The following is a 25,857-nucleotide window of genomic DNA, read 5'->3' as shown; positions in this document are numbered from 1 at the left end:
TATAATAATAGCATTGATTTAATAGGGTTTAAGAGCTATTCACAACTGGTTTCTTTTCTTGATTCCTTTAATACAGGCACAAGAACACAGTAATCTCCACAGATGACTTTTCTGATCTGGGATACATACATTCTTATCTTGGCTTTCAAAGCCCTCAGCAAAAGGTCTGGGGTTACATTTTCTTTTTTAGCTTTGTTTCCTAAGGAAATAAGGGTCATGCCACTGCTGTTTGTCTGTTGGTCTGTCCTTGTTTTTCTCTCACACTGCCTCAAAGAAACTTTCCAGCTTGTGAGACAATTTCAGCCAAAACACAAAAGCATTGCATGTCTCAAAAAATAAATGCATATCTGCAAGAATTCATGGACATTTTTGTCTGGGTTGAGAGTGGTGAAGCAGCTCTCACACAAGACCATTACTTTTTTCTCTATATAGCAGGTCTACACGCTATCACAGCATCATTCCTGTTACCTGCGGAGCATGATGGAGCCTGACCCTACATCATCTCCCAGTTACCTATAGGCTACAGGCACGGGATGATCAGATCTCCCCCAACCACATCCAGAGCTCTGGTGATGTAGCTAATTGATGAAGGCACAATTACATGCTAGGATATTTGGCTATGTCATAGCCAAAAACAGAAAAGGACCCAAATAATGAAAAACTACTCTCTAAAAGTCAATCATCTCATGATCCTGTAAATAGTGACTCTAGGCAAGACCTCTTGGAGCTCTCTGGAACCACAGCAGGCTGTGGCTTGGGAGCTCCCCCTGAGCCTTCTCAAGGAAGACTCCTTGAGGTTTCACAGTCATCTGCTGACAGCCAACACATAACTTGTTTGTGTCATATTTATGATTATTACTCTGTTAAACTGCTATCTTGCAACAATAAACATAATATTGCTTCTCTCTCACAAGTTATTTGCATTGCTCCCTTCAGTGACAGAGAGGAAGGAGACACAAATCCCCACCGTTACTGAGCATTCAGCAGCAGCCAAAGGACAAACCAACATTCATCACTATTGCTGCTCATCAGCACAAGGCTTAGTTTGGACAAGCCAGTGCAACAACTGCATCTTAGCTGATGAGGGTGCATTATGGATACCCAGTGGCATACATCAGCAAGAGGCTCCAAGGAGCACAGGGCACAGCTCTCATAGGCAAGCCTCAGGTTCTGCACTTCACAGCTGTAGTTACAATTATGTCATCTTCAGGATGTTCTGTGGATGACACACAGCCACACAATTTCTGTTTTAGAGATTTTACAATTGAACAGTACAAATTATACTAATTCTTAAAACCTACTGTTTGCCTAAATCTTCAGTTACAGATTGTAACATAATCTCACCAGTCAAAAACACCCCACCTGCCCTCACATAGGGTCTGATCTTTTTTTTTTTTTTCTGAAGCAAAGCTCCCTCTGAATATTATGATGTAGTATGAAACCTGAGTTGTGCTGCTCTGCAGTTGTTTAGTAGCACTTGATAAGGTAATTTAAGTATACTTATCTGTATATACTTAGTAAGTAGCAGCACATGCTGGTAGACAAAAACAGAAAGAAATATCCACGGAAATAAAGAAACCAAACAACTGATGGTGATAAAGAAAAAAAAATCACCACTATGAAACATAAAATCAATAGATTATGAAAGCTACTCCAAGGCTTTCACTACTATAATCTCAAGGTTTTATTATCAAATATCAAAAAATCATTACTGCAATATCAAAACATTCATAATAACAAAATAAAAACTCCACTCATTCTATTCCTGCAGGGTTCTGATTGAAAAATCCACAAGGAAAAGAAACCACATAATTGTTGAATTGTGAAAATGGTGGTTGGTCAGTTCAATCATTCAGTCTGTGTGGGTCTGTAACTGTACACTAGTCACTGCAGTTCAGTGCCACCACTGTAGATAATTTCAAAAGAACTGCTCATGCAAACAAACTATAACCAAATCAGGCAAAACATGAAGCCTTTTAGAAAAGCTCATAAGTGCTACTATCAGATGCTCTATTTGAAGCTTAATGTCTTTTTAAATCTAGTATAACTCATTCTCTATCATTTTGAAATAACAATTTATTATTCAAAATAAACCCTACCTTGCTTCCTTCTGCAGTTCTTACCAACTTTAACTTTCACCACATCTCCTTTCCTCAAAAGCAAGAGGCAATCCAGAAAGCATGGGAAAGTTTCATTATTGCTACAAGGAACAAAGCTTTAATGAAATCAACTCTCTGGAACATCACTTTTGTTCATTTGACACTAATTTGGCACCTTTCATATATACTTACACACAGTACTTTCAAAGCTAACAATTCCTTTTTGAGCCTACAGATAAATATAGCTTGTAGTTCATAATGCCAGTATTTTAGGGGATCACATTCCATTTGCTTGTCTAAGAAGAAAAGGAAAAAAAGCTTTCTGGACCACTTCACCCAGGATGATCTGTTTTATTCCTGTTTGACATCTGAAACCCTAAGTCTGACCTGAGATTCATAAACCCAATCAACTCTTTGGAGTGCATTAATGTATTTAACAAATATTTATAAGGTCCTACTTTACTAGGGAGCAAATCATAAATATACACCAGTAATGAATAAAAGGAATAAAGCTTACTGCACTTCCAGTAAAATTTGGACAAATTATACCTTATCTGGCTGGCTTTCCTCCTTTGGGTGCTGGTAGCTGATGGCCCTTCTGAATCCCCAGAAGATACACCAAGTTAGAGGTCTAGACAAAAATAAGAAGATTTAAAAATTGCAAGGAATACACAGGAACAACAGAGTTAAACCAGGCTGCTTGAGTTGGACAAGCTCACATGGCCTTATGCTGTGATGTTACATACAGGAAAAGACCTGTGAGAAAAGTACCCCAGCCCCCACAGAATGAGACCTTTGTAGGTGAGGAACATCAAACCAAAATAGCATGTGAAAAGCATGCAGATCTGGCTTATGCATTCTGCCTACATGTCCTTGGCTTTTCTTCTGCTACGAGAAGAGTATCTGAAGCCACCCTCCAGCCCTTCAGCTGATAACCTACTTCCTGACAATAACTAGCAAGCACTAACATTGCACTTGGCTCTGCAGTAGACTCAAAACAGCCCACAGGCATGGTGCAGGGTCAGCCTGCTGCGAGGCTGTTTGTTTATTTTGGTTGACATTTTCCTTTGTTGAGTATCTGTTCCTTGTTATTCTTATGTACAGCCCTGCACATATCCTATCTGTTTAACTGTCTTTGGATAAAAGTGAGTATTTTCCCATGTCAGTAAATGTTCTGGTGTGAAGCTGTGAGCTGGCCTTCGAGAGAACCACCCCCTGCTGTGTATCTCACTTCTGCATTGAGTTTTCTTTGTTAATCATGTGCAAAATAAGAAAGCTTTCTGTCTAGCAAAAACCCATCATTAATTTTTCATATGAGCACTAAAGTCTTGAGCAGAATCCTTAAGTGGCTTAAAAGAAAAAGGAATAATAAAACCAAAGATCTAGATTTTCCTTTTCCCTTTCTTCCTTATTTGATATTTTAAGAAAACTTCTTAATGCATTTCTCTCAGTTTCATGATGACACATTCATTTTGAAGACTACATTTGACCTTCAACTTTGTCCTTCATTAGCAGGACTATACCTAAGCATGCCTTCACTTTACTGCAAATGAGACAGATGCAATGTGTATTCTGTTCAGCCCCAGCATTAGGATTATCCCAAGAGTGGCATTTATGTTCTTGTAGTTCTTTGGTATAAATAAATATCAAAGTAGGAAGACCAATCTGTACTCCACTAGGAATAATAAACTAAAATAATATGGCACTGATTCTGTTTGGGTTGTCTAAATGTGTTTTTATGATTGTATATGTTTATGGCTTTCTCACACAGCCACAATGAATTCCAGGCAATTAAAAAGGACATGAGTTCTGAAGCATTTTAAAAGGAGCTTTGCTTCCAAATGATATGTATTAAAAGTAGAATACATTTTTTTGACAGGGCTACTGCAAAGTCAACAGTCACACATTTCCCTTGTTCCAAATTTCTTCCCTTTCTCCTCCTGCCTGCAATAACTAATTAGAATATTCCTCCAAGTTGAGAAGAAAGGGAGGGAAAGACTACTTTTATGTTTGCACATATATTAGATGCATTGCGAGCATAAGCCTGTGGGCCCCAGATTTCAAAGCAGCTCAGAGACGGTATATAGCAGGTCTTGTATCAAGTGTATCTCTATGTATATGCTAAAGCACCTGCTTTTCTGCACTTAACAAGTTGCACGTCTCTGTGCACAACTGAGAACATGCCTGTCCTTGCTGTACAATGCCCAGTTCACCCCACTTGACTGACCAGCATGGATTTTTGAGGCATGGTTGTAGAAAAGCGCCTTATTTAATTGGAGTACTTCTGCTCCAATATACCGAGAACTGGCATGAGCTACTGAACAAAGATCTGAACAGAAAAGTAAAAAAAAATAAGCAGAGAAAAAGCAGTACTTTTGATCATAATGTTACAAACTGTTGGCTTGGTTTTGTCATTTACATAAATTCAAACACAGAATTGAAAGAAAAAAGACTAAACAATTTTCTAATTCTGACCTGAATCTGGTCCAGTTTCAAAAACCTATGTTCAATACTACTTAGAAAGACTAGAAAATAATTGGTTTTATAGGCAAAGGTGTATTTTTAAAGGAAAAAAAAATACTGTTTCCTGTACATGTCAACTGCACAACTTTATACATAAGAAGATGCCAATAAAGGAAAAAGAGAAAGAGAATGACAAAGATTGTTTTTTCTCTTCCTCTCAGTGATTTTGGGGAGTTTAAGCTTTCTTAATTTTAGCAATCTATACCCTGTTCCATAAAGTATCCCACGGCAGTCAGTGGAACAACTCATAATCTTCTTCTCTTTTCTAATGTGGAATCAGGTTAATGGACTTTCCCCAGGTGATATTTTAAGAACTCTGGAAGAGATGCAATAGGGCAGGTACTTATGAACTGTGCTGCTGAGCCTTCCTTCCTGTCACATGCCACAGCAAGTAAGAGAAGGAGGAAGACTGAGGTGCTACCAGCCGGACTCCTCTTTCCCTTTCTCTATGTGGCCTATAGAGATGTTTGCATTCCACAAAAAGAGTTAATTTAGGAGTTATTATGATTGAGTGTCCCTATGCTTTCTGATTCATTTTGTCCATCCTTAGCTTAAACTCTTGCATGACTCCTTTACTCTGTCATAAAGCTATAAATTAGCAGTTTAAAACTCAGTAGAATTGCCATTCAAATTTGGAGTTGGATTAGATGACCTTTAAGAATCCCTTCCAGCTCAAAAGATTCTATGATTCTATGATTTTCTATCATTTTAGAGATGTACTCACTGTAGAAATGAAATCCTGTACAGGATAGAGTCATGTCAGTCCATACAGGCACCCAAGTACTGAAAGATGAGTTTTCAATAGGTAAAAAGCAGCAACCATCAATACTGATGCTATGTGACAATGAGCAGGGTCAGACTAACCTCTTGGACAGAGTGCACTTGAACCACTGAAGAGAATGCCCCAGCAGCTAATTAACTGCATGGCAAAGAAAGAGCTTCTATTTCATTTCTCTTTAGCCTATTAAAGTATGAATAAACAGTAGGAGCGGGTACATACAAATGGCACAGGCAAACATGTAAATCAGAGAAAATAGACCTTTCAGAGTCCACAAATACCAGTATTTTATGAGAAAATCACTGTGGATTTCTGCCATTTTGGTCATAAGACATTGCCTCTTCTGTACTGTTTACTGTAGCTTTGGACATTCACCTATTACATAAATAGATTAATCACTGTGTAGTCATAAAGAGAACTATTATCCCATCGTGCTTAAGTGTAGAATACCAGCTGTGTTAATAGAAATGTATCATCATGTCATTATTAAATATTCATATTGTATCACCAAGAGACCAATCCTGTCAGGTTTCCTCTGTTAAATTATTAATAAACAATAGTCCCTGACAAGCTGACATGTGTCTGTGAAAGAGTAAGAACTGACACAAGCTTCCTGCGTTTCTAGAGGAAGTGTGTAAATCCTACTCAGGACTCATGTTTAATAATAAGATGCTTGCAGAAGACAGAACAGGTGCTCTTGAGACAACCTTTGGCAGGAGCAGAGCAGAGAGGAAAAATCAGATGAGCCAAAAGTGTTTCCAAAGGCAAGTGGTAGTAATATTGTCCTGCTAAGGAAGTTAGGAGGTAAGAAAAGAAAACAAATAGAATATGCAGCTCATTACAATTAAATTATAGCCCAGTTTTCACAGGTTTACCCAAGCCAAGTTCTGAGCCTAGAAAAATTATCCGTAAGTAATGAAGACTTCCCTGGCTATTCAGGACCAGCATCTAGCAGCAGACTCTAGAGCTGCCCCAGGTAAGACTGCTGCAGGAGCAGAGCTCTCCTCCTTACTGTGTGGAATATCTCCTGCTTGTCTATTTCAGCAGGAAATGTTTTGAAATCTGAACAATGCAGGAGATCTGAGGGCAGACAGCACAGATAATGAAAAGAAAAAAGAACTATTACTTGGAAATGATTGTTGCTTTGTCACTTTTCCTTAATTTCCTCAGTAACTGGTAGAAACTGTTCCTTAGAAAATATTTAGGAAATAACATCCATAACACCATTTCCCTGCCTCAGTCTTGGCCATTGTTTCTGTGCTTTTACTTTTGATGACAGGTGATTTTCAATTGTAGTCATTTTTATGAATACTCAGTGTATAAATTATGCAAATAGTCTCTAATTTCAGAATACATTTCAAAGACTCCCCTCACCTTGAGATGTATAACAAGTTCATAACATTTTATTTAATGCTTCAGATGCTTTATGATCGAAAAATTCGTTTTAGAAAATGCCCATAAAATCCCTACATTCCCTTATGAAAGCAGAATTCTGAGAAATTGAATAGCAAGGTTTGCACGGTTTGATCTCCAGTTAATTTGTTAAACTTAGGTAAATAATACATGTTCACACTGTAACATATAATTTGAAAGAAAACCTATTTTTGTAATTCATAATTGAGTATGGCCCATGGCTAGAACAAGCTGACCAGGAGGCAGGCTTTAGCAGATGCAAAGTTTATTTGATGCTGTTAGAGCTATTCAACTCTAACAAAGACTATCTGTGTCCAAAGGGAATGTTACGGGTTTGATGGAACCAAGGGAACAAGATCTCCCTTGGTTCAAGGTTGGGAAATAATTTCCTACATTGCCATTTTCATTTTTGAACCTTCTCTTCCTGTTCATTAGCAAACTCAGTAACATTCTCTGTGCAATGAAGAAAACTTCTCATTTCACAAAAAGCTTTTGGATTTCAAATAAACTTCTTGTCAAGTGTTGGCAAGAAAGAGATTTCTCAAAATGATAAACTCTCCCTCCTACGCCAAAATACTTTCCCCAGTGCATAGTCAATGGATACTTAACTTCTGTAAAATGAACCGACTTGCTCAGGAGCAATTCAACAAGGCTTTGGAGCAGTCTGTTAACTGACAACTAAGTGACACAGTAAAGATGAGAGAGGAAAAGCATATATTTTGTGTGTTGATAAAATCAGGCAAAAGCACCTGAACAGCACTTTGTTGCACTTCTTACACAAGCTTCCTGACTACTGAGCTGCTGGCCACAATGGCTCAGGCAAAGGCCTCAGTTTCATCTGTGTAAGAATCAATGTTTTGGCACCAACAAAATATCTTTGGCCTTGAAATTCAGTGCTTATAATGCCCCACCATTTAGCACAACATTACCTGATGACTTGAATTTTCTTAAATTAATCTTTAAAACATTGAGATGGTACCAAAAAAGGGAAATAGAGAAATTTGAAACTGTCTTGAAAGTCATGTGTCTTCCCCATTTTTCTTGCATGACAATTAATGAGCTGAAGGTCAGCTGCAGTCTTGCAGCCATTAGGTCTGGATTGCTGGGTGTCACAAGCCTTTTCACAAGGACCTGACAAATCTCTCTCATTAATAACAAACGACAATCTCTTCAGTGCTACAATGCATGTTACATTTAATCAATTTGCTATTTGTATTCATTGTGTACAACTACTGTTTGGGTCATGAAAAATTGAAAAGTAATTACAACATGGAAGAGCATCATGGATAACAAATGAGATAAGACTAGAAAATGTTCTATTAATTGGTCAGTTGTGCCTGTCAGTACATTGAAAGTAGTTAAGACAAGGAATGAGATAAGACAATTCTATGCCTCTGAAGTGATACAGAGCTTAAGGATAACCACTGCTATGATACTTTTGTTACAATAAAAATTCAATCATCTAAGCAGTATGGTGCTACAAGGAGCTTTAGAAAGCTGTTTAACTACAGCTATTACGTCAAGAAGTCAAAGTAACTTCCCTGATTAATTGCACTATAGTAATGCCTGTTAGCACAACCACACTTTTGTCTCTACAAGAGAGATTTGCATTTGTTGGACCAAACGCTACTTGCATTTAAATAACAGATGCCAAGTACTTCTAACCTATTAGTTTATAAGACTTTGATCAAACCTATGAGTCTACGTTACCTATAGACATGCAAAGCAGAATTTCCATGTTACAGTATTGTAGCTTTCTTAAGCTGCCTAAGAACAAGGGCTAATATATCAGTAGCAGAGGCAGTACTACCATCTTTACCCTCTTTGGTTTTTTTCTCCATATTAGCAACATGTTTATACACAATAACAGGCACTTTGTACACTAACACAGACCAGCCAAAACTGGGCTGATCACAGACACTATTTTGTATCTGTACAGTTGAAAAAAAAAAAAAAATTCTTAAAATAAATTTCAAAATATATATCTGGAATTAAAATAAACATACAAGTTCTTAACTACTTCCTATGCTTCCGAATTAGAATTTGCCTGTATAATTATGCTTCAGAAGATGGCAGTGGTCAGAGGTTCCTGCTATGCAGATTCACAATTGTAGCCTTCAGACTGTTTCTGCTGAAAAGGGTAGCTTTAAGGTTGAATCAGAACAGAAAGCAGAGTAAAGAATTAAGAATAGAAAAAGCCATAGCTGACATTCACGTTCTTGAGAAAGAGAACCACGGTGACAAGGGAGGGCAAAAGTGCTGAAGAAGGTGATGACTGCATTGCTCTGACATCTGGAAAGTAGAGTTTGGTCATAAAAACTCCACGGCATTAGCAATTAGAGTAGCTTTTCTTTGACATTGCCCCTGAAGTTTAGAGGGAATATCATTGATTTCATAATGAAAGCTATTCATTTTGCAAAGGTTTGTTGTAAAGTGTCATGAGGAAAGGCATCCTCAAGGCATTAGGAAATATAGTGAAAAACCTGCAAAAAGGTGTAAAGAATTCTAAATCACTGCATTGTCTATATATTAATGTAAATAGGTGCTAAATGCCTTGGCTGATTAATGCTCCCTTCCCATAGGGAAGGAGAATTACTAAAACAATATTAAAAGAAATACAGGAGTGAATAAAATCAGTACTAGCAGCATAATGATTACATAGGAAACAAGATGCAGTAAAGCTAATGTCCTTTCTCAGATAGGATTTGGTCTAGAAATTGGCAGCCAAAGCTATTCAACTGGGTAAGACAAAGCTTTCATTACCTTCACATAAAACATTTTTTATCACTCAAGTATCTTGCCAGCTGTGTGTATGTGTGTGACACTATGTAGTCTATTACCATCAGCAGTGAGGTGTGAAAATTCTTCATGAAACCATTCTAGAGAAAAGCTTCAGGTTATCAGGGCACTTCTTAAGAAGCTTGTTCAGAAGTATTAGAACTGTTTAATTTTCACCATCCTGTAGGCAGCAAAAATGTTGGGGCTTTCTGAAATGGTAGAAGTATGGGGTTTTTGAAGAAGATGCTGCCTGCATGTACATGTCTACTCTAACACTCTCTTTGAAGGAGAGCAAGGATACAGGCTCCAGACAGTCTGTTGGTGTAAACAAATCAGTAAAGGCAAATCTAAAAAAAAAAGAGAGAGATGTGGAATAGGATTTTCTAGACAGATGAGAACGTCTGGGACATGTCCTAATCAGCCTCAGTGTGATAAAACACACTGGTTCCCAGTACATTGTAGTGTTTGCTTGGCCACAAAGACTTTGATTCCTGCTGAGCATGTAAGCACAGTGCTGCACCTGTGCTGGTGGCTCCCTGCAGGCACAGCACTCTCCCTGTGTTGCAGGGTTGGGGTTGAAGTAGGGGTATTTTATCTATAAATGTGTAACATATTTATATTATTACAAGTATTAGGGGATATAATTATGTAACTTACAACTGTGCTTTGCTAGATTTATTAATGTATTGTAGATCATGTGGTTACTTGGAGAGAAATGTTTGCATCAAGCGATCTGAGTAGTGGTATGTACTCAGCTTTTATTGACTCACAGATGGTTGGAAGTAATTATATGATTTCTCAATAAGTATCAGAAGTTTGCCATAAAGTTCAATTATTTTGACATGAGAGATCAATAACAGGAATCTGAAGCAATTAAAGACACATAATTCAGAAACTGCTTGGCTAAAAACAGTCATGTGGTGAATCTGTTCCTGACTTCAGCTACAATGTGAATGTAAGTTCAATCAGTGGTGCTTTTCTTCATATCAAAGCAGATATAGTCAATGGTTTAGGCTGTTAACATAAGATCTTATTATTATGCACTTTCCAAGCACATTCCACATCATGGGCTGCATCCTATACTGCACACATTCTTTACCACTGTAACTTTGAATGTAATACTGAAATCTGCCATCATTCATCTCTGTGAAAAGCACAGAGATAAGAGTACACATTCACTATTCTTTTAAACCAGCATCAAAACGCAATCTCTTGCATTAAATACTAATAAAACTTCAGATCTAATGAGTTTCTTCACTGAATAAACCAAATGCTGTACTGGGATGCCCACTTACAGAGCAGATCCCAAGCCTTACTGCCACTTTTACCCTCTTCAATTATTTTTTTTTTCCCTTTACTTAGGTTAGCAAGATATTTGCACACATCAGGCTCTCTGTCTGCTAACTCAGATGGCCAAAATGTCTCTTCTGCAGTAATCAGTCTCAAGATGAGCCACTGATTGCCTCCCTCCATTCCTCACCAGCCTATATCACTTTGTAACTGCTGCTGGCACGGGGCACTCTGACAAACTGCTGGATCTGCCTTTGGCTCCCTTTGGCAGCAGGTTCTGCAAGTTACAACTGAGTGGTACCAAGTAATTACCCTGTGCTTCCCAGCTCCTCGCCAAGATGCCTCCTGCCCAAAGCAATGCTGGTAATACCTAAAGACCTTAATAATGCAAAAGTACTGTATCCCTTTAAGTGCTTATTTCATTCCCAGTGTTTTCTCCCAGTTCTTTTGCTGTAATAAGCAGACAGCTGGCACCAAGCACCAGTGTTGTTTTTTTTTTCCTGGGTATGCTAATGATCTAACATAAAAGATAATGTTAGTCACAGTTAGGTACAGATGTGACTTCGGCACTTTCCCTCCTTTTCCATTTCCTTCTGCCACCTTTGAAGGAAGACTGCAGCCAGTAAAAATTAGCAGTGGTGCTGCTCTCCATTTTGTTTTAATTACAAATGCTACTGCACCTGGACAGATGTTGACTGCCATTTCATCTGAATGGGCCTAAACAAGGTCAACTGTTAGGAATTTGAGGCATTTCCACTTTTTCACTGCAGTTATTACATTCCAAATATGTGGAGGACAGTTCTACAGTACAACAACTTACCCTACAATACAAAAATATAGTAAAATTACATATAACATGGGCTCCAATATAGAATACCAAGGGTCACAGTCAAGGCTGTCCTGTAAACTATATCAAACAGTATGAGTAAAAGTTTGACTGAGCAAATAGTAAAGCTATGTTAATAATGTGTTGTTCTTTTTTTCTTTCTTTCTTTCTTTCTTTTTTTTTTTTTTGCAAAACTTATTTGATTCAAAAATAATAAAAAACACAACTAACAAAAAACAAAACAAACAAACAAAAAAAACCCAACACAAATCAACAACAAAATACACCAAAGCGCCATACCTAAGAAGGGTCTCCTGTACATTCAATAGTTTGAATGGTTTTAGCCATAGAGATGAGCATATACTGAGTCCTAGTGCAGACACTAGTTAAGAACCTTTTGGTGTCCCCCTATAGATGGCTGGTAAACACAGTGCATGCAAAAAGATCAGGCAAAACCATTTCCTTTTTTCTTTTTTTTTTTTTTTTTTTTTTACCTTCTATCCTAATTTAGCAGTCAAAAATTCATTATTTTAAAAATTTCAACCAACCATAGAATGGGTTAGAAGCAAGAAAAAATGAATTGTAGATTTTGATTATATTTTCACTCCACCAGTAGTCAAAACATTCACACTGTACTTTCAAATCCAGATTTTTTTACGAGCTTTGCTCACCAAAAGAACCTGAAAAGCAAGACAGACTCATGCCACTGGCAAGTTTTAAAGAGCGTCCCTAAGTTTCTAGAAATCAGAGCTTTTGAAAAAAGCAACCATAAAGACTTAGTGTAGACAGACACTTGGGAAGCACAGAGTATAAGAAATATCACAGTACATTTCTTTAAAGCATAACATCTACTGATATTTTATATCTTAAGATCTATAAATGAACTTGCCGATTACAGACAAGCATCATCACAATACTAGCATGGTCTTAGCCATTGTAATAGTACATGTCTGAATTTCAAGTGTGAATTCATTAACCACTGTGTCCAAACCTCTTTAGACCATCCAAATCATGTCTTTCTGTCAGTTGTCTTATGTGGGGACTCCTCAAACAAGACCTTTGTAAATGGGACTCACTACTGTTTTTCCAAGGGCTGCTCCTGTAAGCCACTGCCTACGTCTGTGCAAGATCACAGCTAAAGCCATTTGTTTCTTTGCAGCACTTCTTTTTAATGAGCATGCTTGGAATCTCCAGGTCTATTAAAGGTAAAACACACCAGCAGCTCAAGTTGCCAGCAAGTTCTTCAGAGGAATCTCCTTGCCTTGGCATTATTTGTGTTCTTTGTCCAGGGAAAGAGCATTTTTTTCTTAAAACTGGAGCAACCAGCATAGTGAGCAGCCAAGCCAGGTCATGCTGCCTAGATTCTTCCCGGCTGCTCTGCTGACCAGTTCTGTGCCAAACTCATCTGCTACCCACACAAGTCTTTCCAAAAACAAGTTCCTTTCTGGCTCTTCTCCAAAGAATCACTGACTCCTGGGCTTCCCCTGACCACTGGGACACAAACAAGGTTGTGTCCCAGTGCAAGATTCACCCCGCCTATCTTAAAGCGAGCAACAGCTCCTGCATACAACCAGTATGCAAATTTAGCAGTAGCCTGTGTTACCTGCCTTGGTTTTTGCTTTTTATTAAATATTCACATGCATTCCCTTCCCTTATTGTTTTTGGTTAATTTGTAAAATTCAAAGTGACGTTATTTTTTTCCTTCTCTGGTTCTGTGGAAGAAGTCTGTGCTATTCCAGTTGCATGAGCACAAATACATCCCTGAGAGACAACTAATTAATTAGTCACAGAGAGGCTTAAGTCTCAGTCCTAAATAAGGAGGTAACATCATGGTGGCAAAACCTGTCACCTTTGCCCAATCAGCCTGAAGGGAGAAAGACTGTTACTGCACAGTCCAATCCACTTGCATGACAGAAAAGGATACTGGGATGGAAAAGGTAATAATCTAAAAACATTCAAAGAGAAATAGCCTACATTTGCATGGGCTACATTCTCTTCCCAGTGCGACAAATGAATCAGAATATCGGCAACTAAGTGATGGGCAGTTATTTAATGAGTTAATCTCATTAGGATATTTGAACTCTCAGAAGATGCTCGAACCATTAGCTACATGAGAGCTTTGAAATAAGCCTTTCAAGAGGACTATAAGAATATATTAAAAAGTGGTTAATACACTGTGAACTTTACCAGGATTCCCCTCGGATCAGGCTGTCTGGCAGGAGGTCTTTACTGGGGAGCTTCACCACAAGTCTTGCAGACGCAGTCACTAATAGGCTCAAGTTTCCCCTAGAGCCCATCAAGTAACATCATCAACAACTTGGATTCCGGCAGTTTCTAAGGTTGGCCTCAATATGTTACACAATTTCACCCTGCTTCCCAATTTTTAAATCCTTTATCTTTAAGTCTGGATAGTTAAAACTGGAATAGTCATCACATTATATATCTAAAAGACCTGATAATATTTTTAAATACAAGTTATTTAGCCTCACATTCTCTACAGCAGCAGTATTATTCCCTCTAACCTTTTCTTTTCATTAACTTGAATTTGGGCACAAGCTATGTTTATGTTAGCTTATAATTAACTAAGTTAAAAACAGCATAGTCTCCTCTCAAACACCATTACATTGTCACACCATTTCAAACAATTGCACTTCTTGAATTTAGGTTGTATAACTATTTTCTGCTCTCTGTTTATTTTTATTAGCTCTAGTGGAATTATTCATATCAATAAAGTGAACAGCATTTGACCCTCTAGAAGTAAAGGAAAGACATTAATAGAAGAATCTAGAGAATATCTTCCAGCAATAATTAAGACTCAGAGCAGAATAATTTCTTCAGTCATTATAAATCATAATGAAAAGTGGATACCTAATGTCTGATTGTTCAGATCTGCTCCATGAAAGCAGTCAGGAAATGTCCAGCTCTTTTAATTGCTAATAATTATTTTGTAGTTTAAGAAGCAATAATAAAAAAGATTCTTATTGTTTAGAGTATTATAAAATTTAACTGTAAGTAATGCATTTTCAAGAGTTTGGGGAACATTATTAAAGTTCATTTCCATGCTGCAGCTGCAGGAGTTAGAATTATGAAAGTGAAGAAGCTGTAAAATTGAAAAGGTCAGCAATGACATTCATCTATTCCAGCTGTCAAATCAAGGGAATGTTAACAAAACTAGTCTTTGGTAGAAAAGCTAATTGTCTACATGTATTTTGGCTGCTCCAATACACGTACTCTAGTGTGGCTAATCTACAGAAAGACCATGCTGGAACAGCCCATCTTTTTTTGAACAGACCTTTTGCAAACAAAGGAGCCTCATTGCCCCAAATAATCAAATTCTGATGACTGTGTAACTTCAATCAGCCTGAAAAGCAGCCAAATGTTCCAAGTCAATGTTTAAAGAAAAAAGCACATGAATGAAGTTTATAGACTCTTGGAAGCAGAGTTCAACTTTCAGAGTGCTGGGAGTACAGGGCAAATTTAAAATTTTACTCTAATGTTGTGCTCTTAAAAATAGTATTTCTAAAACATCTCCTGCCAAGGCATGTTTTATTATAACAACATATAGAAAAGTCTCTATTGCAGACCAAATCTTTTGTAGATGACCTGGATTTAGTAATCCCTCAGTGTGAAGGACCTTCTCTTCGACATTCTATTCCCCACAGGGTGAGACTGCAAACCTAACACGGCTAAACACGGATCATCAGTGAAGACTGAGTCTAGGACCTTTGCTATTGAATGACAGACCCCTGCCTTGTGCAGGAGGAGCTCTCAGCAAGGAACAGTGAGAGACTTATGCCTTTTATTATGCACCAAATTCCACCTTCCTCAGACAATGACACTCCTCAGCAATTGAGAGCAAAGGAAAGTGACCCCAGACGTGTAGCATGCCACACATTCAAGAGAATCCGGTGCTTAATCTTCTCTAGACAAATTCATTGCAAGCCCCTCTGGCTATTTGCTGTTGTTTATTTTTGTATTTTGTATTTTCTCCTTATATGTTGCAGTTCTCAGAGGTCTATACACACAACTCTACCAACCACAAGTAGCTGATTGTCAGTGTGAAAGCTGTATTCCTATATTGCACTGTATACATCAACTCACACCTCAATTTATCTGGCGTTATGCAATACAGATGTGACAGAAACAATCCAGTTTGACCTATGACAACATATTGTTAGGTCAGTATGTAGCTTTCTGGGTAATTTTTTAAAAAGTCTGTTATCTGACCTTTTGGTTGTTTTTGTTTTTTTTTTTCTATGGAGAAGTATTGCAAAAGCCAGAAACAATACTGACAATTCATGAAATATTCAAGTGTACAGTTGCAATCTTTTAATAAATGGAAGTGACCTTCAAAAGAGACATCCCAATGATTAAGAGAACTTCTCCATAGATGGCATTTGTCACTAATCAATGACTCAAAGAACTTACACTCTTCCTAGAAATGAATACAAAAAAGATCTTTCAGAATTTTATCACTTTAAAAGTAAATTGTTCACAAAGCCCACAGAAAATAGCATTAATGAGCTAACAAAACAACAGAACAAAACATCAAACAGACAAACTGAAAGGATACATCCCCCTGCGCCTATTGGTACCTATGTCCATATTTAGAGAGCTAGAGAGTCATCTGCACATCCACGCACCACTCTCTGAGGCTAGGTGATACTATCAGAATTAACTGCATTTCTTCAACTGCACTGATGTTCAGAATACATGCAACATTTTACTAACCAATTTTCTTTTTCACATTCACAAAGATATTGGGCTCTAACTGGGTCATGGTATTGGAACAGATGTAATCTCAACAGAATACTGTGAGAAATCTGGGCTACATTAGTGACTGATCCAATTACAGTGGAAATCTCTAGAAAACCCTGATTTACTAAGAACCAGGAGATAATTATGATGTACTTCTAGGGATGACCAGATGGACCAGCCAGTCTCAAACTCTATAAAGAGACCAGAGCTGAATGAGAGGCGGCCGTGCTGTTGTCTACATAGTTGGAGATATTCCCATTCTGGGAATATGATGAAAACAGACAGACACTTTCAGCAGACACCTGAGGGGACTGGATCAAAATACATCCTATACTGGGAAGCAGCATGTTTTATGCCCTGCTGTGACAACAGGGTGACAGAGGAATAGGTATCAGAAGAGAATGAAAGAGCAGGAATTGAGAAACCACAGGCAACAAGTTATGTTTTCTCTCCTGAATAGGCTATAGATGCCACCTTCCAAGCAGCAACCTGATACCACACCTAAGCAAACCCAACAATCTACTGTAGCTTTGCAACCAGAAAGAAAGAAAAAAATCTTGAGAAATCTGAGTCTAAACACCTCCTGTCAGCGATCCAAAGGCAGGCAAAATTTCATAGCATCCTTATCTGTGATCTTGATAACATCTTTCAGAGAGATGTGCCTCTGCCTCCATGAAAATTACCTCTGTAGTCCCATTAAGGTAATTTGGATCTAAGAGGATGTATGATGTTAAACATTTAGATAATTATAAATGTTGCTGAATCAAGATTTTTTTTCAGATAAATATTTTACTAGAGAAGATATATTAAACAGTGGAAAGTAATATTTCTTATTTATAGAACTTGCCGCCAGCTCCAAGCTAGTAAATATTTACATTTCAGGCACTTTGATGGCTAATGTGACCTTTCTGTTGCACACTTTACACCTGTGCTGTATTTTACTTTCAGTGTTAACATCCTTTCTAGTCCATCTTACATTAACAAGCGGTATTTAAATATATGCAAATTTCATATTTTAGCTGATGTTTTAGGAACATTTTTAAGGTCACACTGTTTGATCTATCATACAGACACAGCAAATTTATGCACCATATATCCTATCTCTACTTGTTTTTACCTACATCTGTCTTCTCTGATTGCATTTGAATGGGCTTATTTTCTACTTTAAATAAAAGATATATGCCTTAGCTGTCAGTTTGCCTTTATTTGAAAATTTAATTTTGTTTCTAGGAGTCTAGATTAACTTATTAGATTTAACTGTCCCTTGTGCTTTGCAGTGATAGCAGAAGTATATTTTCCCTTGCGGAGAGAATACATAAACAAAATGCTCTTAGCTTAAGAATAAAGAATGTTATTACTTAGACCAATACAACACAGTTGGTCCAGGATACAAAAACTGATGTTACGATATTTTTTTAATTTATGATGGCCAGCAGTGAGAACTGACTCATAAATATGACCTCTCACAAATCCTGGAGCCTCCAAAACTTGGAAAATGCTTTGCAGAAAAGGTACATTCCCCCAAAATGTCACCTACATTTAGGACACAGAATACCCTTCATGAAGCAGTACCACTGGGAAACACAACTTGATTCTTGATACTCATGGATTTACTGAAGTGAGCAACAAATGAGAATCTGCCCCACTGCTTCCAGTTAGTCGGAAGCCTGTTTATTGATTCAGTGTGCTATTCCACATCTTCAGTGTGACATGTTCTTTACTGTCTCTCAGTAGAGCTACACTCATAACACTGTTCATCAAGCCCTGGAATTTCAGGACTTGCCTGAAAGGAGAACAGGCTCACTGCAGTTGCTGCATGTGGTCCTTGCAATGCCCAAAACAGCTACGGTCTCCAGTGGGTGGGCTGGGGTTTCTGGGGAGGTTAATCTTTTCAACTGTGTTCGTCCATTTTGACCTTTTTCTCTATTTTTCATTTCTAGAAGTACCTGGAATTCTGGCCAACTCTGATTTTTCTCTTTTTTTTTTTTTCAACATCCACATAGATCTGAATAGAATCTGTTTTTAATTAATCCCTACACTTTTTCTAAACTCTAAAAACCTACAGCTCTTGCTTCTGCACTCTCAATAATATGCACTGCTTTTGAAAGGAACTGAAGTGTTCCCTCATCAATAATGTTCATAGAAGCTCCAGGAGATTGCAGTATAAGAATATCAGAGCAAAGAAAGTAGAAAATTGAAGGACCAGTATTTACTTAATTATTCTAGCAAGCCTTCAGTCACACGAGTGTTAACTATATCCTGATTCACTTTATTAAACAGTGAACATCATGAGCATAGGACTTCTGTGGAGAAACAGGGATTCATCATACAAAGAAAACAAATATACGCTTATGATGGCTTTCATCACTCACAAAATATCAGCAGAGATAAATGGCACATAAGAATGCGAGGCCCTCTATTCTGCCAGTGAGAGCAATACAGCTGTTATATAATATGATAAACAGTGATGAAGAATAACATGACCAGCAGTAAAATAATAATAATAATAAAGGCATTAAGGTGGGCAGAACAGGACAAAACTGATCCCACTTGACAGCCTTCAGTCTGTGACACCATATGTACAAAGTGCCAACAGATTCAAGAAAGGACAGTAATTAGTCTTGGCATCAATAAAAAAAATCAGTGAAAACACCATGAAGCACAATCTCCACATGTACAGTACTATTAACACAAAGCAGAGTCTTCACAAAGTTCTTCAAAAATCTCTTCAGCTTAGAAATGCTCTCTTTCAAGAATAATCATAAATAGGATCCACCTACCATCATATCCAGGAAAAGAATACAGATGTAGCATGTAATAACACTTTGGTGTGGTTTGAACACATTGGCAGAGGCACTGGGCAGGTAACCATCTGGCAGGGAAGGCTTATGCTCATCTGCTCTCTTGGTAGTGAGTTTCCCTGCTGCTGAAGGGCAGAAGTAAATCTATGCCAGTCATTCCCTTCTGTTGTGATAGCAAAAACTTATCAATGATGCGTTATGTTAAATCCTATGACAGAAACCATTTCAAAGCATCAGACAAGACAGATAATAAAAGGGTAAAACCTGCAAGGAAATAAACCATGCACTACACATGTAAAGAATTCTTCATCATGCTTAGGTAGAATAATCTATTATTGTGACAATTATTTAGTTACAGAAAGAACCACCAAATAACAAACTGATTGTACAAACCGTTGCACCAACAGAGCTGATTTTTTTCCAGCTTCTCCAAAGACAGTAGTCTGGTTTTGATTTAACAAGTAATTAATGAATACATAAACCCTGGACAGAACTTTAATCTATCCCAGTGCCAAATAATTAATCATTCATTCCACGTTTAATCCTGTTCTGATAAATGTAATTAATATTTCATCATGGCACTGCAGAGTAGAAGAGTACCTGGGAGCAGAGAAAGGCCGCCTTCTATCTCTCCCTTCATTGCAACTCTGGAGTGAAAGGCGCTGTCTACAACTGACAGGTAGGTAATCCAGAATACAGTGTTCTCCTGCAGTTGTAAATTAGGTTTTATGCATGGCATACATTGTGATTGTAAGAAGGCTTTTATTCCTGTGACCTATTATTAAAATAGCAAAACAAAATAAAAACCAACGATGAGAAATACATCACCAGAGCATGGTGAACCATCTGACAGCATTTGGGAAACCAGTGCTTGCGTCATTGTCTTGGTTTATACAATGCCACTGAGCATATGCCAGGGTTGTGAAGAGAGAACAAAGCATGTGTAGGTTGTTTGCTTCTATCCACAGAAAGCAGCACTATGTGCACAAATAAGTGGGTGAAAATTTAAGTAACAATTTTACTGAAGGGAAACTCCAGCATTTCTTTTGAAAACTTTCAGTATAATCAAGAACTGTGTTGATATGTAGAAAATTAAATTGCAAGAAACCCTATGCTGATTTTACAAGGTGTTTCATGTCAGGAACCCACAAATTTCAGCAAAGAGTTTTGTGAAGAACATTCTACAGCAAACAAATTGCATTGGGATCCTGCTGCCCATTTACTCAGAAACAGAGAAGCATCTCCTTGCTCAGCATTGTCCTGTATAGCCACAAATTGTTTTTGCTGAACAAATTTTAACTATACTTACAATTATAATTCCCTCTCATTCAAATGCAGGGGGAAAAAAAACCCACTGCAATTAGTTATTCCAGTTGCCCTGATGAATATTTACAGTCCTTGCAAGAAACCCAGCTTGTGTACAAGTCTCCCAGCGTCACACACTGACACTGAAAGGAGGCTGTAATTTATCCCCTTCCAAAGATCCTATATTATGCTGTTATCTCAGCTGTCATTAATCTAACCCTCTGTTATGTCCCAAATCAGTAAGGAGACAACTTTCTAATGGTAGGGGAGTGTCTCTGGCAGAGTAGGACTAAGCAGAGCTGCATGAAATCAAGTGATTTTAGTCCAGGGGCCTGCTAGAGCTATTTTATACACAAACTCATTTTCACACTTTGTAACTGCTCATTGTGGTGACTGCTATCTGTAACTTCTAGACAGCTATTCTAGATAATTATGCTGGAAAGCATTTACGCATTTACAGAGAATTTTGATTATGGATAATGGTTTTATCAGCTAAGATTCATTTCAAAATATTTTGTTTTCCAAATACTCTGAAAATGCACTTAACCTCTTGCTACTCAAACTGAATCTAAAATTGTTATGAATCTGAGTCATTCCTCTTTTCAAAGCACTTCTCAACACTAAAATAAATGTAGAAAGCTTTAAGTACCTAGGAAGTACTAGTTCATACTGTGTTCATAAGAAACTGAACTGGTTAGGAGCACTGGATCATTGAGGCAAGGATCCTGCTTCTGACATTGACCAGCACCAGAATCTTCAAAGGAATAAATTCCCACCTGCAATTTAACCTAAACAATATAAGTTTTTACTTCTTGTGTATCTGGACTGATTCAACAGCTCTCTTGCACCAGAGCCAACTTAACAAATGATTGTATATGCCAAATTTTAAACTTCTGCTTGCAGCAATAGATGATATATACCCTTGCTCCAAAAGTCACACAGCCCTGATGGCCAGCTGCTGCACTGTCACCTCATTTCTGAATCCCACAAGGAAATCTTTTCCATATTCATAAACAGCACATTCATTTCTAAGACCCTGGAAACCTTCACTGAAGCTCACATTATAATCCAATTGATTCTTTATCTCCTAAGATCAACAAATCCTTAACTCATTGTAGAAAGTGTTGTGTGATGTTTCATATACATGCACACACACATTATTATATCTTTCCTATTGTATACGAATTTTATTTTCCTTAAGTCATTCATTCTACTTGTTTAAAATGAGAAAGATTATTGATAAACGTAAATCTACCATTCTGTGTTGGATTTGATGAGGCTTTATTATGAAAAACATCAATCTGTTTTGTAAGAAAACTGATGCTGAATTGAAACGGTAGCCATTGACTAAGGTTATATCCATTCATGCTAATACGACCTTCAATTAGTGAAGCAAACACATTTTGAGATCCAGCCATTTTATCAGACACTCACTATAGGATGAAGAAATGCTGGTATCCTTGAAAAATTCTACTCTGAGGTGACCTTCTACTTTTCCAGGCTCATTAGGCAAAACAAAAATAATTGTGCCGTTTCTTTCTGGTCGCTCTTTAGAAGGTTTTCAGGACATCTCAAATTACAAATAATGATTTAACCCACAAATTCATACTAATACATAGCAGCTTAGACAGTTAACACATTCATTCCGTGCAGTTCCCCAGAGACACTGGTTTACAGTGTTTTCTTTTACTTAGCAGCAGCTATTGGCATTTAAATAGAAACCACTACAAATCCACTTAGTTCAAGATTTTTGAAAGAGTAAATACTATTGTGGCATCCTTGAATCAGCAAAGAAGAATGCAGCAGTGCCTCTTATTTTCATCCACATTTTCAAGGACTGGTATTTTTCTCACTGAGGTGTCCAAACAGCAGCAAAGCTCTTCTGAAAGCCAGACTAACATCAATGCTTAAGTAGCTGAATTATAAGAATTTTTATTCATATTCAAAAATATAGCACCTTTGATATGCAAAGAAGTAGAGATACATACTATGCTCCCATTTGTGAGGTCTAATATATTTAAAGAAATTTGTGGCTGCTAAAAAAAAAGTATTTATCCAAGCCAGAATGAAAAATAACAAGATGATCATTTTGAATTTTCTCTGATTTTTATATGAGCCTTTTCAGCCACATGCTGTATGCCACAAATAAGTTAGACACAATGCTTATTTATAAACAGTTGTATTCCTGTTAGATCACCTAAAGAGAATTGAATTAGAGAGAGATGCTTAAGCACCTAAGCAGAAAAAATATATATACCAATAAGAAATAATAAGGAAGAAATCATTCATCAGAAGGCTGAATACTGGGAAGTAACAATCAAGGCTAAGAACAGTGCAGACTTCATGAGACCAAAAAGGATGTCAAGCCACAGTAAGACTCAGTTCTTAAAGACAAGAAACTGGCTGAACAAAGGAGGGCTTTCCCAGGAAAGGTCGAAGGGTTGGGAGGGCTGGAGAGGGATGTCAGTGTGTACAGCTGGTTGTGTTGGCACAGCTTGATGAAGTCAGCTGAGGTATAACAGCTGACATTAATTAAAGGTTTGGTTGCACAAGCCTAATAGATAGAATGAGATAATGGACTGATACAATTGGATCACAATGGATTCCCAGTGCAGGAAAAAGAATCTGAAATAAGCTATATTACATACGTTAATACTCTCCCATTTAGTTTGCCAACACACTGCCTTTTTGTTTGCTAAGCTAAATATATATATATATACAGTTTGTTAAACATCCCTTTAGTTTCCATGTACCCAAGCATGTCCTAGTACCTTGTTTCTTTTGAAAGTTGTCTGCTCATCTGAAACTATTTTCATTAAATTCCCCTGTAGCATTGCCATCGTGCATGCATTCACACTTCTCCAGCATGCTCCCAAGTTGGGGATCACAGAGACATTTGTGGGCCTTCCAGCATACTGCTACAGCCCTGGTAACACTCACAGCCAGTGAGATTCCAAGGACGTAGAGCTTTCTCTCATGAATCATATAAAAAGAGCTCTCTCTAAATCAAACTTCAAGCTGGTAAAGGGCAGTTAGGCTCTTAAATCACCATGTGCTCTGAAGCTTTGAAGAGGTTTTCATAACTTCGGCAAGCAAATGTTTGCACTGCTTCCATAAAATCTCTTTCAGCCAGAGGATCAGGCTGGACTTTAAAACCAGTCTCAACGAGTGGTTCCTGCCGAAATTTAGCTCCCTAAATACCGCTGTGATCACAAGACTGATGTTTTTCACATTTCTGAGTGGAAGTTCCTGACATTTACCGTTTTCCTTTCCCTAAACTACACGAACTGCACCGGCGGAGAGCAGGAGTCCATCGGAGCGCTCTGTATACCCTTCCTATGCCCCGCTACCGGAGCGCAGCTCGCGTCGCTGCTGCAGCACCAGCCCCACCTGCTGCCCCGCGCCGGCAGCTGCAGCCGCAGCCAGGGCCAGGCCGCAGACAGTGAGCCGGCAGTGAGCTCCGCAAAGCTCCTGCTCCTTTTGTGGGTCAGCAGTATTTACGTGACCTTTTCCTGGACGGCAGTCCTAGAAACTCGACTTTCTCTACATTAGTGGGAAGGAATAAAACGAATAAAGAAAAAAGGCTGTGATATGAGTGTGGGTAAGTGCAGTCGTTAAGGTGGACGACGGAAGCTGTCGAGCAGCCCCACAGCAGCTCTGCTGAGTTTCTTGGGGAGATGGCAGACATAGTGGACCAATACAGCTCATTCACAGGAGTACAGCTGCATTTCCTAGAACGCTGTTTCTAAACTGCACCTTTGGAGCAAAGGAACATCTCTTTTCCCAAGATCATCTTCTGTTGAGCTGCTAACAAAAAGTTTATTTCAACCAATTAAAATACGTACATGCGCTGCCGACTTCATGCCCATGCACACTTTGCTCGCAACTTGCAGGAATGTGTGTCAGCTTTTCTTAAAAGGGATTTTCTTTCTTTCACAACTGCTTTGACAGAAGACCTTCTGATGTCGCACAGACCACAGCCTGAGAAACAGCCCGGCAGCCAGGCTATAGGGATACCTCTTTTATCGGTTATTAGATTCATTGGATTCAGGCTGATTCCTTGCTTCATGGCTTTTTGATTTAACTTCTGTTTCTAGCATCTGTAGTGGATTCTTTTATGTACAATCACCTAAAACCATGTCTTGTACACAGGAACAAAAGCAGTGATTTGATAGTGTGGTGTTCATTTTGGCAATGTACTTTATCAAAGATGTATTTTGCCTGAAGCAAAACGAGCTGTCAGCTGTTACAATGAACTGTCACATATTCACATTTTAATATGAAAAATAATTATTCCTCCGTTTCTATTAAACAGCTACCTATTCTTCAGGCTGGAAATCAGAACTGCTTTCACAGAGTATCCAGCTCGCTACTGAAATGATTAAATGGGTCGAGTGTAACACTGTAAATATGATCAAGGCAAAAAGCCAGTCAATAAAACTGGTGGTTTTATCCTAATAAAACAGGGAGGCCTTTGCCATTTCTGTGTGGCAGATAGTTAATTGTTCAGCTGTACACAACAACTTCAGGACATCTGGCCACTTAACCAATGAGTCTGAGGTCCGAAATGCCAGATGACCCATAAGTGAAATAATGAGTGGTCTGACTCATTTATAGTGAAGTCCCTGCACACAGCTCTGACATGAGTGGTCAAAGCTAAATTAACATGACTGCAAGTGCTGGTCTTCCTATATCCCCAACACCTGCCTTAAAATACAGCTGGGTACACCAAGAGCAGCAGTGGTCCCAGCTGGGACACAGACACAGAACTCCCAGCCAAGATAGGGTGGCTGCCTACTGATCTGCCCTGCAACAAGGTTGTGGCTTACCTGTATCCTAATTTAGGATGAAGAATGAGTTCATAAAGTATGACAAACATACAGTGCAGTCAACACTTGGTACTGCCTCTGTGTAAAACCATGATTCTTTGCTTCAGTCATCCCAAAAGCAGCTTCAGGTCAGGCTGAAACATCAACGGAGTTATACAACTAACCCAGCCATCCCCTCCTCCTGCAAGCTCTTCTGTGAGACCCCCGGTAGTCCTACACACACAGAAATCACCTTGCTTTATCAAACACACAAAACTAACTTTTGTTGCTATAGTTCAGGGCTTAAAAATAGACTTGATGTATGGATTTTCTGTTTTATAGGAAGAGCTAAGGTTCAATATATTGACTTGAGCTGCAAGGCTTACTTCATTCAGGGTGCAATCAAAGCATGTGGATATCTACAACCTCAGGTGCACAGTTTTGATCAGACTGGAGGTGCAGAAGTTGTGAGACAAGT

General features: G+C 38.2%; 1 protein-coding gene across 24 annotated transcripts in view; it reads right to left on the bottom strand.

The window, feature by feature from the left end:
• Positions 1-25,857, bottom strand: part of LOC116243621 (plasmanylethanolamine desaturase 1-like) — a 161,151-nt gene that overhangs the window by 46,118 nt on the left and 89,176 nt on the right. For 22 of the 24 annotated variants that reach the window (XR_016470904.1, XR_016470903.1, XR_016470905.1 and 19 more), the window contains 2 exons: positions 2,649-2,730; positions 2,100-2,200 (listed from right to left, as the gene is read on the bottom strand). The gene's annotated coding sequence lies outside the window, so the exon portion shown is untranslated. Of the gene's footprint in view, positions 1-2,099; positions 2,201-2,648; positions 2,731-19,245; positions 19,392-19,866; positions 20,042-25,857 lie in introns of all 24 variants that reach the window. The other 2 variants (XR_016470897.1, XR_016470900.1) reach the window with 2 other exon arrangements.

Source organism: Phasianus colchicus, chromosome 13, assembly GCF_987193195.1.
Source record: "Phasianus colchicus chromosome 13, bPhaCol1.hap1.1, whole genome shotgun sequence".
In the NCBI taxonomy this organism is placed as follows: Eukaryota; Metazoa; Chordata; class Aves; order Galliformes; family Phasianidae; genus Phasianus; species Phasianus colchicus.
Note: the sequence above shows the minus strand (reverse complement) of the source record. Positions and strands in the feature narration are given on the sequence as shown.